General features: G+C 42.2%; 1 long non-coding RNA gene across 1 annotated transcript in view; it reads right to left on the bottom strand.

Annotated features, from left to right (window-relative positions):
- Positions 1-9,068: 9,068 nt before the first annotated feature.
- The window catches only part of LOC106506454 (uncharacterized), an 86,998-nt gene continuing 81,227 nt past the window's right edge, over positions 9,069-14,839 (bottom strand). Inside the window, exons 4-6 of the long non-coding RNA XR_014830816.1 lie at positions 12,155-12,297; positions 11,582-11,704; positions 9,069-10,561 (exon numbers count right to left, since the gene is read on the bottom strand). This is a non-coding gene — a long non-coding RNA (uncharacterized LOC106506454). The remainder of the gene's footprint in view (positions 10,562-11,581; positions 11,705-12,154; positions 12,298-14,839) is intronic.

Raw genomic sequence — 14,839 nt, 5'->3', positions numbered from 1 at the left:
ACCCTTGAAGCACCTTAGAACCTCTTCCACTCACCAACCCTCCACCCCACCCCAAGAGCAACCACTGTCATAATTTCTTGGTATTAGCTACTTTTTAAAATGTGTTAAACATGATTCACACCATCTACATCTTGGTTTTCTATACCGCTTTCCAATAAAAAGAACCAGACCTCCTTGGAAAAGTGTCCAATTCTAGGACTAACACAAGAAACATCCAAGATGAGCCTGCAGCATCTTGAAGTGCTCAAAAGTAAAAAAGGGGGAATTCCCTTCACGTCTCAGTGGTTAGCGAACCCAACTAGGATCCATGAGAATGCAGGTTCAATCCCTGGCCTCGATCAGTGGGTTGAGGATCTGTCCTTGCCTTGAGCTGTGGTACAAGCTGGCGACAAGGCTGGGATCCCATGTTGCTGTGGCTATGGCATAGGCCGGCAGCTGCTGCTCTGATTCAGACCCCTAGCCTGGGAACTTCCAGGTGTCATGGGTGTGGCCCTAAAATCAGAAAAGAAGAGGAAAATAGTAAAAAAGATTAAAAAAAAAAAAGTTCACAATGATGGAGCATATCAAAAGGCCACAGGGCCAACTGAGCAAGGTCCCAGTGGCCAAAGCTTGAACTATTTGAACAAGAAAATAATAAAATCTATTGGGTTGTAAGCCAAAGTACAAAATAAATACCCATGAAATCCTACAGATATAAATAAATGATGGAATAAATAAACCAATGAAGGAGAATGGACAAATCTCTCTGATGGAAGAATTCCAAACAGTATATATAGGTCATCAGCCCTCAAGAAGGAGGAAAATTGCTCTCCACTCCTTAAGTGTGAGCTCTGCATAGTTACTTCCTTCCAAAGAGTACAGTTCTCTGAGGTTGCCCCAGCCCCAAAGGCAAGCTGATCTTTAATGGTCTGCTCTTTAATGACTTCGCCAAGTAACCGGTACACTGGAAATACATCACACTAAGATCAAAGACACGTTAAATAATTGTCTTAATTCCAGCACATACTGTTGGGCAAATCATAAACTTTGAATCCTCAGATTTTTCTTTGCAAAAGAGAGAAGAAAATTTCCATTTGTCCTCATTAATTTGCCAAATTATGGTTACATGTAGAGGTTCCCTACATGTTCAGTCATGGGTGTTCAAATCCCAAAACCACACTTACGAGCTGTAGGAAACTAAGCCAGCAACTTGACCTCCTTCAGCCTCAGTATTCTCATCTCCAAAATAGAGATAATAGGAGTTCCCATCATGGCTTAGTGGAAAGAAATCTGACTAGCATCCATGAGGACACAGTTCAATCCCTGGCCTCGCTCAGTGGATTGAGGCTCTGGCGTTGCTATGAGCTGTGGTGTAGGTTGCAGGCATGGCTCTGATCCTGAGTTGCTGTGGCTGTGGTGTGGGCCAGCGGCTACAGCTCTGATTTGATCCCTAGCCTGGGAACCTCTACATGCTGTGGGTGAGGCCCTGGAAAAAAAAAAGAAAAGAAAAGAAAGGCAAAATAGGGATAATAACAGTGTCTACATCTTGAGTTTTATGAGGACTAAATGACAAAATATGTAAAAATTGTGTTGCCATGAGCTGTGGTGTAGGCTAAAGATGTGGCTCGGATCCTGCATTGCTGTGGCTGTGGTATAGGCTGCAGCTGTAGCTGTGATTCAGCTCCTAGCTTGGGAACCTCCATAGGCTTCGGGTCCTGCCCTATAAAGCAAAAAAAAAAAAAAAAAAAAAAAAAAAAAAAAGAGTAGGGAAAGTCTGCATAATGAATAACATGCTATTACAATTCATATATTTATATCGCAAATTATAACTAGGTAGAAAGCAAGGCAAAAAAAAAAACACTGGGTTTCCAATCCCAACACTTGGGTTTAAATATCCGCTGTTACTTCCTAATCAAACATGAGATTGGGAATGAGTCAGGAAAATGACAATGAATCAATTAGTATTAGCTGCCAACAGGAGCTGCCAACAATTAAGTATTAGCTGCCAACAATTAATTATCTCACCTATGATGAAACCTGAAGTATGTGGGTCCAAATTTGACAAGATAACAAAGTGATACCATCAGAGAAGTAAGGTTTTTTCCCTATCCTTTTTATCTTTTTTCTGTCTTCTATCATCTCAGATGTGCTGTATTTTTAGGCGTTTTGTCTCATGGTCTCAATCAAGATGGCGGCCATTGGTCCGAACACCACTTTCTCGCACAACCACTTTTGGAGGAGGAAGATAGAGTAGGAGAAGAACCAGAGTCTCCTTTTATGCTTGACCCTTTCATAGAAGAGGAAAATCTTTCCCAGAAGGCCCAAAGTGGGATTCTATGTATATCTCATTGACCAGAACTCACAGTACTGTCACATGGGTCCCTTAACAGCTAGGGTGATCATTTTTCAATCCTTGATAATTCTCAAAGAATAAATGATTCAATTGCTTGATATTCAAGTAACAGTGCCCACCAAGGATATATCCTGTCATTAATGTAGCCTCGTGTTAATTTATGTTTATACATGTACACATAGTCACATATGTCTTGATAATAAAATAACTGAGATCCAGAGTTCCCATTACAGCACAGCAGGTTAAGAACCATCACTGTCTCTCTGAGGATTTGAGTTTGATCCCTGGCCTTGATCAGTGGGTTAAGGATCTGGCATTGTTTCAACTCTGGCATAGGTTGCAGACGAGGCTAGGATCTGGCCTTTCTGTGGCTGTGGCATAGGCCTGCAGCTGTAGCTCCAATTTGACCCCTAGCCTGAGAACTTCCATAGGCCACAGGTGGGGTCTTAAAAAGCAAATTTACTGGAACATGAGCACATGAGTTCCGTGGATCTTTCCATGGGACAGTTTCCAAATTGTTCCCTTTTTACCTCCAATATGTAACAACACAATAGCGCTCAGTAAATACTGGTAAAATGAGCAAATGTCTGTGAAATCATGAATACAAAAAAGGCAGGTCCCTTGAAAGCAAATTGATGTAAATCAACTTTAAGTGCTAAGATTCAAGATATATTAACATGTAAAGGAACCCTGCAAATGTCTCAGGAGTGCAGGAAAAGTACAAAAAAATGTGTAGTAATAAGGATCTGTTTCTCCAGGGAACAGAGACAGCTCATTATGTGACATTAACCAACCATTTACAGAGCAAGGACTAACCTGAGACTTAGAATCATTTAGGTGAAAAACTGATAGACTCTCTTCCCTCAAACTTGGACAAACCTCGACCCTCTCAAGAGAAGACAACTTGGCCTCCCACCCACTTCCATGTAAACAGAACCTCAGGGCAAAAGACTTCCTGCCACTTTCTCACTCTTCCCACAAAAAAGAGCTCCCTGACCTGCAAGTAAAAACAGCGGTATTGAAGCTTCCATTATCTAGAGCTGGCAATCTCTTCTGTTCAACTCCCTAAATTTTGTTGAGAATTTGGATATCTACCCACCAGTTATTCTTCTCTACCTCTCTCCCTAAAAACCCTGCATATGCCAACCGTGTCTTAAGACAGATGATTGATCTTACACTCTGGTACTTAATATCCTTGACCTCCTCAATTGTAAAGACTTTTCCAACTCTAAGCCCAACTTAGCCACCCCATTTCACAGCAACTGTAGGGCTTTACATTTTCTCTGAAATCTTTACTTGAACTTCTTCTTGAACTTCTATTACCACAGACTCCTATTCTTCATGTCACCCCATGTTTAAACTTCTTCACTATTCACCCTAGATTTTAAATTTTAGTTTAGGAGGAGTTCCCATCGTGGCGCAGTGGTTAACAAATCCGACTAGGAACCATGAGGTTGAGGGTTCGATCCCTGCCCTTGCTCAGCGGGTTAACGATCCGGCGTTGCCATGAGCTGTGGTGTAGGTTGCAGACGTGGCTCGGATCCCGCATTGCTGTGGCTCTGGCGTAGGCTGGTAGCTACAGCTCTGATTAGACCCCTAGCCTGGGAACCTCCACATGTCGTGGGAGCGGCCCAAGAAATGGCAAAAAGACAAAAAAAAAAAAAAAAAAAAAAATTTAGTTTAGGAGTTCCTGTCATGGCTCAGCAGTAGCAAACACAACTAGTATCCATGAGGATGCAGGGTTTGATCCCTGGCCTCATTCAGTGGGTAAGGATCAAGCATTGCCATGAGCTGTGGTGTAGGTCACAAATGTGGCTTGGATCCCAGGTTGTTGTGGTGTAGACTGGCAGCTGCAGCTCTGATTTGACCCCTAGCCTGGGAACTTCCGTCTGCTGCAGGTGGGGCCCTGAAAAGACCCCCCCCCCCAAAAAAATCTAATTTAAACACTCATCTTGGTTCATAGAGCCCTCTGCAATCCATTCACTGCCCACTTGTCTCACCTCCTTTCTTACCACGCCCAACTAGGATTTCTCTACAGATATCCTGAAAGACAGGTTTTTCCAATGTGGCTTCAGCCTTCTTCTTTGCTTTGCTTTTTTTTTTTTTTTAAGGCCACTTGTGTGAACTACACCACAATTTCTGGCAATGCTGGATCCTTAACCCACTGAGTGAGGCCAAGGATCAAACCCGCATCCTCACAGACAGTATGTCTGGTTCTTAACCCACTGAGTCACAACAGGAACTCCGCTTCAGGCTTCTTAAGTGGTGTGTCTTTTGCTCTGCTTTCCCTCCTTTAGTTGACTCCTGCTCCGTTCCTCAAAACTGGTCTTAGGGTATCCATTCCTGCTGAAATTCTTTCCATGCCCAACCTGTCCAGTCTAGTCTATTTGCTCTTCTCCTGGTTTCTGGAACATTCTTTGTATAAGTCCAGTATCCACTGCCTAAGGCAGGGAGATCAGTTTGTAGCTGTGACACCTCAGACTACGTTCGGAGGATGGTAACTAGCTCAAGCCTTGAGGGTGTTTCCGTAACACAGTAACTGACCCTGAGGAAACTGGAAATTATCAGTAGTTCCAAGTTAAAATTTCTCCTGTTATAGTTTCATAGTGGTCTGCTAATACTTTCAGGTGTTATCATTCACCCCTAGCTAATGACTGCATTTTATTCTTTTATCAAAGATAAAACACTGTGTTGTTGGCACGCAAGGGTGACAATGATAGTTAAGAGTTGAATGGAGGATGATCAAATGAGGCTAGGCTTTCAAACTGAAAGAAAGAAGGGAAAAATAGAAACAATGTATTTCCACGGACTTTAAAAAAAATCAGTGAAGAAAATCATTTGTTTCTGAAGGGGTGTCTATAAATGTGGAGAGGTTCACTGTTTGGTTAAAATTTCAGTTGTCAGAGTTCCCCTTGTGGCACAGCGCAAAAGAATCGGACTAGGAACCATGAGGTTGCAGGATCAATCCCTGGCCTCTCTCAGTGGGTCTGGCATTGCCGTGAGCTGCTGTGTAGGCTGCAGACTAGGCTCAGATCCTGGCATTGCTGTGGCTGTGGTATAGGCCTGCAGCTGTAGCTCTGATTCGACCCCTAGCCTGGGAACCTCCATATGCCTCAGCTGCGGCCCGAAAAAGCAAAAATAAATAAATAAAAAATTTTAGTTGTCAATTGAATTATTTGAGCTTTGAGCTTGGTTCCACTTTTTTTTTTTTTTTTTTTTTTGTCTTTTTGTCTTTTGTCTTTTTAGGTCTACACGCATGCCATATGGAAGTTCCCAGGCTAGAGGTCAAATCGGAGCCACAGCTGCCAGCCTACACCACAGCCACAGCAACATGGAATCCAAGCCTCATCTGCAACCTACACCACAGCCCATGGCAAGGCTGGATCCTTAACCCACTGAGCAAGGCCAGGGATCAAACCCATCTCCTCACAGATACTATTCAGGTTCGTTAACCACGGAGCCACAACAGGAACTTCCGAGCTTAGTTCCATTTTCATACAGGAAGCAAACCAGCAAAGTAGATCTTTAGAATTACAATAATAACAATAACAGAATTTATTTTGATCTCATGCAATCCACTGATTCCTATATTGTTATAAAAGAGAGATACACGAATATGGATAATTTCTATCATGTAAGTGTTTATATTTTAAAATAAATTAGAACTAGTGCACACAACACTTAGAGTCTCCTCTGTATACCACATCTTTAAAATCATCACCAGAGCCCCGGTGGTTAAAAGATTAGAGTTGAAACTCAATCTGTGCCATTAATCGTGGCATCGTAGCCTCTCTGGGTCTCAGTTTTCTCAATGGCAAAATGAGAAGAGATTAGGTGAGTGATTTTTCAAACATTTTATTAATGGACAGAACTCCCTTCTTTTTCCCACAGGAAATCTTACTGAAAATCCTCCTATAGAAAATCTAAAACCTAACAGCTCTGGTAAAGGCAACATGAAGATCTGGTCTTTTCCTCCTGCCTCCAAGCACACCCCAGAGCTCTGGGACAGAGTGTTGGAAAGCTAGGAGCATAAGTGACTTTTTGGGTCTTTTGCAACAATTTCAGCAGGTCCTTGGGTGACCCTGTGAGTAATGATGTAACCAGGGCTGGTCTACTGACTCAAGCGCTCACCTCAGCTCACGTAGAATATGACACATTTTTTCCTGTGTCTAACTGAGACCAAGGATGGGAGATTTGCCCTGAAGTGACCTTGGAAGAATCTGACCCCACTGCCCTGATTAGGATGGTGACATCGTGAATGGCATTTCTGGCTGCCTACCTACCTTCTCTTCACTTTCTCAATTCCTCTTAAGTTGCCCCCTGCTGGCTCTGTCTCCTGAGCCCACTTGGCCTCGTCCTCCTCCACTTTAAGGCTCTCAACTCTGTGGCAGGCGCTCAGATTCAAGAAGACTGAATTATTGTCACTGGGAACCTCAATGACAATGGAAAGGAGCTTTACAATAAATGACCTTATGGCCCTTTTATGACCCCATATCTCTCAGTCTCCTACTAGTCTTTCTCAATTAAAATGATCCAGGGCTTTGCTTTTCTCTCACCCACATTCAGAGATGCAGTGCAGATAATATTTAATTTTCTTCACCCTTAATCTCTATGACAAAATGAGAAAGTGCTTTCAAAACAAAATCTGGCCCATTTTAAGTCTTGGTGGGGGTGGGGAAAGCGGAGAAAATCTCACCTTGTTGCTTCTATAACTTTTTCTTTTGTCTTTTTTAGGGCCACACTCATGGCGTACGGAAATTCTCAAGCTAGGAGTCCAGTCGGAGTTGCAGCTGCCAGCCACAGCCACAGCCACAGCAACACCAGATCCAAGTCATGTCTGCAACCCAAACCACAGTTCACGGCAACGCTGAATCCTCAACCCATGAGTGAGGTCCGTGATCGAACCCACATCCTCATGGATACTAGTCGGGTTCGTTAACCACTGAGCCATGAAGGAAACTCCTGCTTCTGTAACTTGTTTCAAAATTTGCCAAGGAATCACCACAGAACTATTGCATTTTTAAAAAATGGGAGGGGGTATGATGGACTGAGTTTTGGGAGTTAGTAGATGCAAATAATTACATTTAGAATGGATGAGCAATGAAGTCGTGTCATATAGCACAGGGAACTATGTCCTGTCTCTTGGGACTATGATGGAAGATAGGATGAGAAAGAAAATATATATGTGTGTGTGAGACCGGGTCACCTTGCCATATTGCAGAAATTGGCACAACATTTATAAATCAACTATAATTTAAAAAAATTTTTAAATGAACCCTTCACTTAAAAAAAAAAAAAAAAAATCCACTTGGAGTTCCCATGATGGCACAGCTGAAACGAATCCGACGAGGAACCATGAGATTGCAGGTTTGATCCCTGACCTCACTCAAGGCGTTGCCGTGAGCTTGGTGTAGGTCACTCACGCAGCTTGGATCCTGCGTTGCTGTGGCTGTGCTGTAGGCCGGCAGCTGTAGCGCTGATTCAACTCCTAACCTGGCAATCTCCATATGCCCCACGTGAAGCCCTAAAAAAGAAAAAAAAAAAAAAATCTACTCACCCGCAGATTTTTCAGCACCCACAGCCCAGTGGGCAGCTGGTGCTATACAGATCACCTATTTTTCTTCCACTCTGGGATTCACTTGTAAAACCCTCAAGCGCACAGATAAATAACTGTTGGGGAGCAAACACAGAGCTCCCTCCAAGCTCCAGGAATTCCTTTATCTGTCCACTGTCTAAATGTTTACCTGTCTCTTCAGTGGCTTGCACATCCCACACATGTGCCTTACAAGCCTATATTTTAAAAGTGAGAAGACAAAGAAAGCATTCCCGAGGTCTCCTGGGTGATCACAACCCAGCCCCACTGCAATGGCCTTGATTCCCTCCAACCGCCCCTTCCTGCTGCTTCATAACAATCTGCTGGGGCTCAGCAATCGCTCCTCCCAAGAAAGCCAGAGACGAGGGGGACGTTGAACCCCAGATCCTGTACTTCCTACTCTAACGAGGCTTGTCGGGGCCCATTTCGTCAATAAACAACAGGTAGGGAGGCAGTGGTTCTGCTTGCTGGGATGATGAAATAACAGACTCTTACGCACCAACTTCCCCTTGCTAAAGCACTAGCTCACCGCAGGATTCATGCAGTACCCCGTGGGAATGGAGAAAAGGATGGCTTATCAATAATACATGAGCCCAGAAAGCCCTAGAAATGTGTGCTTAAAGCCAGCTTGAAATGGGGGAGGGGAAAGCAGGCTAAGTCACGTAAGTGGTGAGGGTATCAGATAAAAGACCTTTCTCGGAACACACAGGTTCTGCTAAGAATTTCATTACGCAAACTGACCTTTCTCCAACTAGTACATCTACCTTCTGGGTAGATTTCATACTTAGAAATCCTCAAACAGGAAGAGTAGCAAATATAGCCCTTTCTGTAAAAAGGCAAGGGAAGGGAAATTAAAAAATGAAACAGGAGAACATTGATCAAGTGAATGTGTGTGTGTGTTATGTCATCTTTATTTTTACTCCTTTTATTCTTCAACATTTATTTCTCACAAATTGCCTCCACTGCCTTGGTAATAATTTCAAGGCAATGATTTTTTTTTCCCTTGAAATTTAATTGCCAATCTTTTTATCTCAATAGTAAGGGACAACATAGTTTCCACATCAAATCTTCAACATTTCAAAGAATAAATGGCTCTATAGAATACTTTCACAGAGGACTAAATTTACCCCTTTCAACTTTCACTTTTAGACTAAATAGCTGACTTATTTAAGCTTACTTTATTTAAACAAAGGAAACTTTATTTCCTTCTTTAGTAAAATATACAAACATAAATCAAACGTTTCCTGGAGTTCCCTAGTGGCTCAGAAGGTTAAGGATCTGGCATTGTCACTGCTGAGGCCCTGGTACTGCTGTGGCTCGGTTTGAGCCCTGACCCAGGAAATTCCATGTGATGTGGGTGTGGCCAAAAAAATCAAACATTTCATGACGGCTGGAGATCATAATTATGAGCTAATATTTTATGCTGTAATGTAATCAGGCCCTGAGGGGTCAGACGTGTAGGTTGGAAGTTCTACAGAGCAAATTGTTCAGGTTTTCCTCTACCCAGAACTGGGTAGCTCTCCTCCACTCTCATTCACTGACAGCCTGGATAAATTACCATCTCCGTTTTGAGAAGCCAGGCTATGCTTCTCTTCTTTGGCTTTATTTTGCATTGCTTTGTTTTACTCTGCATCTGCCTTTGACTTTAAGCTTCTTTCCCTGCCCTTCTCTTCCTTCAGCTCTCAAGCCGGCTGGCTCCAGCAGAAGGACATGATGCTGGCCTCTGCTCTGATAGGCGACAATTCACCATATTGAGGTACAGGTATCCCCGAAAGTTTGCCTGTATCACTCCACTTTTAGGGACAACCTACATTAGTACCCATTTTTACTGACGTAAAGAAATCCAAAGAGGATTTTTTATTTTACCCCCCAAAAGGCAAAAAGCATGTTCAGCATAGGTTTCATGGTGAGCCTTTATAGAGGCAGCTTGGATCCTGAGCAGAGAGAGTGGCCTCACCAGGCTCCTTCCCCCAGAACCACACTCAGTATCTCAGCATCCAGCTGCCATAGCTTTGAACTGTGTCTGTGAGCATCTGTGCTTCTTCTCCATTTATTTTGTGCATCTGTTAACAAGATGTGGCCTAAAGTAATTGTTTCTTCACTTTACCCAACTTCAGCTCACGAAAGGCTCCATGGGAACCTCTGCTTTCAGACTGTGGGGGAAACCTGTATTTCGGTCCCCACATGCTTTTTTTTTTTATACTTGCTTTTTTTTTTTTTATTACTCAAATGAATTTATCACATCTGTAGTTGTATAATGACCATAACAGTCTGATTTCACAGGATTTCCATCCCACAGCCCAAGCACATCCCCCCACCCCCCAAACTGTCTCCTCCGGAGACCATAAGTTTTTCAATGTCTGTGAGTCAGCATCTGTTCTGCAAAGAAGTTCCGTCTGTCCTTTTTTCAGATTCCACATGTCAGTGAAAGCATTTGATGTTGGTGTCTCATTGTATGGCTGACTTCACTTAGCATGATAGTTTCTAGGTCCATCCATGTTGCTAAAGATGCCGGTATTTCATTCCTTTTAATGGCTGAGTAATATTCCATTGTGTATATGTACCATATCTTCTTGATCCATGCCTCTGTCAATGGACATTTAGGTTGTTTCCATGTTTTGGCTTTGAAAATAATGCTGCAATAAACATTGGAGTACATGTGTCGTTGCAAGTCGTGGTTTTCTCTGTATAGATGCCCAGGAGTGGGATTGCTGGGTCAAATGGTAGTTCTTTTTTGAGTTTTCTGAGGAATCTCCATACTGCTTTCCACAGTGGTTGCACCAATTTAAAATCCCACCAACAGTGTACTAGGGTTCCTTTCTCTCCACACCCTCTCGAGCACTTATTATTTGTAGACTTTTTGATGATGGTCATTCTGGCTGGTGTAAGGTGGTACCTCAGAGTGGTTTTGATTTGCATTTCTGGTCCTCACATACTTTTTAAAAAAACTTTTATTTATCTCAGCTCATTTTGTTGTTAGACATGCTTTCTTTTCCTCCCTCAGCATCTTCCAGTTTAAAGTTTGGTTCCATTCTGAGAATCCATTCTGAGACTGCCCCCCAGCCACCCTCCAGATCATCCAGACTCCACGGTAATTTCCAGACAGGAGATAGGGAATTGACAGTTGCAGAAATCAGAGCTGGTCGCCCTTTCAGCAAAAATACCCTATCTACGGAAATTCCCATCGTGGCTCAGTAGTTAACAAATCTAATTAGCATCCATGAAGATGCAGGTTTGATCCCTAACCTCGCTCAGTGAGTTAAGGATCTGGGGTTGCCCTGTGCTGTGGTGTAGGTCACAGATGCAACTCGGATCCTGTGTTGCTGTGGCTGTGGTGTAGGCCAGCAGCTACAGCTCCGATTAGACCCCTAGCCTGGAAACTTCCATATGCCACAGGTGCGGCCCTAAAAAGAAAAAAAGAAAAAGAAAAAGAAAAAAAAAAAACCCTAACTACAAAAAAAGATGGAATAGGTACATAAAGAGATGAAGCAGAATTTTTGCTCTAAAACTGAAAAGCCTATTATAAAAGTGAATTCAGCACAATATATGCTACTCAAACCTGAAAGTTGCATCCAGTCTCCTAACTGGCAACCCTCGATTAAACAGACATGTTCACAGAGCCCATGTTTCAATTCTCTTTCATCGACTGTGCTTACCCTCTGAAGTTGGGGAGTACCATGTTGCCCATGCTTTTAAAGGAGGCACATCTGAGGACTGTGGCAGCCAGTTTCACTTTCCATGACCCTCAAGCTACCAAAATTGTACTTGACAACAGTTTGCTGAAAATAGACAAAAATGCCAAGTTGTCATTTGCCTACTCAAATGTCCAAGCTACCTTCCTAGGGAAATGTTAGTTTCAATTACATTTGATTGAACTTTACAGTAGGGGAGGGGGAGGTGCAGCTGTGAGTTTTTTTCATTCATTTCCATATTTCATTTCCTTTAAATGCTAAGTAAACATAATGACACTTAGGCAAGCCTAAGAAATAAGCTGCGCTCTTTTGGAGAAGTACTAATATATGATGATATCTTTCAAGGAGTTAATTCTCAAATTCCTTTAATGAATATAATCACCCACCACCTTTTTCCTTCACTCCCCAGTCCATCACTTAAGCAGTTAATTCTTTCATGGAAAGTGAAAGTATTCTGGTCCTTAAATGAGTTAGGAAGTAGTTTTTATGGCCCACTATGTGTCAGGCACAGCTGTATGAAGTCATTCACACCCTTACCCTGCCAAAGCCATAGGTGGTCTGCAGATCCATGGTTAATCCAGTGCTGGCTGAGTGGAAGAATGGCATGGCTTAACCCCAATGGGAAATGCACAAGCCTTTTCAATTCAAATGCTAGATGAACAGCCACATTTCATTCCACCCTGGAAGGTAACGCAGCTTTATCAGGAAAATTCACAGCTCACCTCACCCACGGCCACATCAGGCAAAGCTGAATACCTCAACTATCATTTCACCACCAGGAAGGGGGTCAGAATCTGATATGAAAAACAGTGTGGTTTTGCCATCACCATAGCAATGGTAAATAGCAAGCTGTCAGGCTTTGAAGGAGATTTGGGGAGGCAGAGATCTTATAGATGCCAGAGATAGCACACATTTCAATCTGATCCACACCATCAAGCAGTCCTCAATGAATACTTAGTAGAAGCATCTCATTGTAAAAGTCTTATAGTAAATGAGAAGTTGCAGGTTTCTTCTGGAGTCTATGATGAAAGAAAAGATTTACAACCAACCAAGTTTTGAGCCGCAGAAGCTGGAATGCTCAGTTCAACTTCAATCATATATTGTATTAACTTGCTAAAGGTGCTACAACAAAGTACAGCAAGCTGGATGGTTAAACGATAGGCATTTATTGTCTCATAATTCTGGAGGCTGTAAGTCCAAGATCAAGAGGTTGACAGTGTTGGTTCCTTCTGGGCTCTGTGAGAAAGAATCTACGTGTTATATACCTCTCCTAACTTTCAGCACTTTCAGGAAATCTTTGGAGGTGTTGGCTCATAGAAGCATTGCTCTGATCTCTTCCTTAATCTTGATATGATATTCTCCTTATGCGTGCATCTTTGTGATTAAATTGCCCCTTTTTGTTGTTGTTGTTGTCTTTTTGCCTTTTCTAGGGCTCCCCCCAGAGTACATGGAGGTTCCTAGGCTAGGGGTCCAATTGGAGCAGTAGCCGACAGCCTATGCCAGAGCCACATCAATGCCAGATCCGAGCCCGCATCTGCGACCTACACCACAGCTCACAGCCACGCCAGATCCCTAACCCACTGAGCAAGGCCAGGGATTGAACCCGCAACCTCATGATTCCTAGTCAGATTCATTAACCACTGGGCCACAACAGGAACTCCTAAATTTCCCCTTTTTATAAACACAGCAGGGAAATAGATTAGAGCCTATCCTGAGGACTTCATCTGACTGGTCACATATGTAAAGACTCTATTTACAAATAAGGTCACGTTCCACTGAGGATTAGGATTTTAACAGATGAACTTTGGAGGGACACAGTCCAACCCATAACATCTGCTCTAGGGGTGGATGCTAGGTCTGAGAGAAGAGGCAGGGATGCAAATCAGGATTAAAACCTATTTGTCAGCAGGCCATTGAGTGTGTGTGTGAAGACACAGTTGAAACTGAGACATACAAACGTGTAACCATGTGGAGTTTGTTCCTACCCTAACTTTGGTGTAAAATCAGTGTTTTTTGTATTCCATAGTTAGAATTCAGCTTCACTTCATCTGAATATATTCAAAAGAATGTGCAAATCTCCCTCTGCTTACTTCCACCATAATCCCACCTAGGTCAATACAGTTGGAGATTTTAGACAAAAGATTTGAAAGTGTCAATATAGCATCAGACACACACTCTTTACTCAGAACAGAGACAATAAGAAAGAGTTTGCACTAACACCTTTGTATACGGAACTTCCTTACCTCACACACACAAAATACAAGTGTACTAAGGGTAAAGTCCTTATAGTAAAAACGTGATCAAAAGGTGATTTTGAATTCCAAATAATATCTGTAGTTACACACCCTCCTCCAGGATGTAGACCAGAATCCTTCCACTCTGTTGGATGTGAGCTGGATTTAGTGACTCACTTCCCGAGAAAGGAGAAAATAGTAACTCTACAGTGTGGAAACCTGGAAAGTATGATCTTAACCATGTAATTATATTAACATCACCAGTGATAAGTCATGTGAACATCGTGTGACCTCCGATACTTTTTGATGAGAAGGGCATTTCCTCTGTGGTTTTCTGCCTCTACACCCATAATCTAGTTTAATCATGAGGAAAACATCAAGCAAACCCAAACTGAGGAACATTCTATAGACTAATCTGACCAATACTTTCAAAACTATCAAGAAAACAAAAGCACGAAAATACTTCACAGACATAGAAAACAAACTTGTGATTACCAGAGGGGATGGATGGGGTGGGGAATGGAGATATAGTAGGAGTTTGAGATGAACATATATACACTACTATATCTAAAATAGTTACCTACTGTATAACACAGAGAACTACACTCAACATCTTATAATAACCTATAATGAAAAAAAATCTGAAAGCAATATATATGTATGTATAACTGAAAAAAAAAAAAAGAGAGAGAGAAAATACTGAGCAACTAACACAGAATGGAGGAAAGCAAAGAGACAGGGAATGAATGCAATGGCATTCTCTGGGTGAGATCCTGGCACAGAAGAAGGATATTAAGGAAAGACTGGTGAAACCTAAATATAGTTTGGAGTTTAGTTAATAAGAACATAGCAACATTGATTACTTAGTTTTGACAAATGGACCACAGTAATGTAAGATAATGATATAAGAGGGAATCCAAAGCTGGGAAGGGATGTATGGGACTCTCTATGCTCTCTTTGTAACTTTTCTGCAAACCTAAAATTATTG

The sequence above is a fragment of the Sus scrofa genome, chromosome 16, assembly GCF_054392235.1.
Source record: "Sus scrofa isolate SSC_HxYL_T2T_F1_AM1 chromosome 16, Sscrofa_HxYL_maternal_Yorkshire_Landrace_v2.0, whole genome shotgun sequence".
In the NCBI taxonomy this organism is placed as follows: Eukaryota; Metazoa; Chordata; class Mammalia; order Artiodactyla; family Suidae; genus Sus; species Sus scrofa.
Note: the sequence above shows the minus strand (reverse complement) of the source record. Positions and strands in the feature narration are given on the sequence as shown.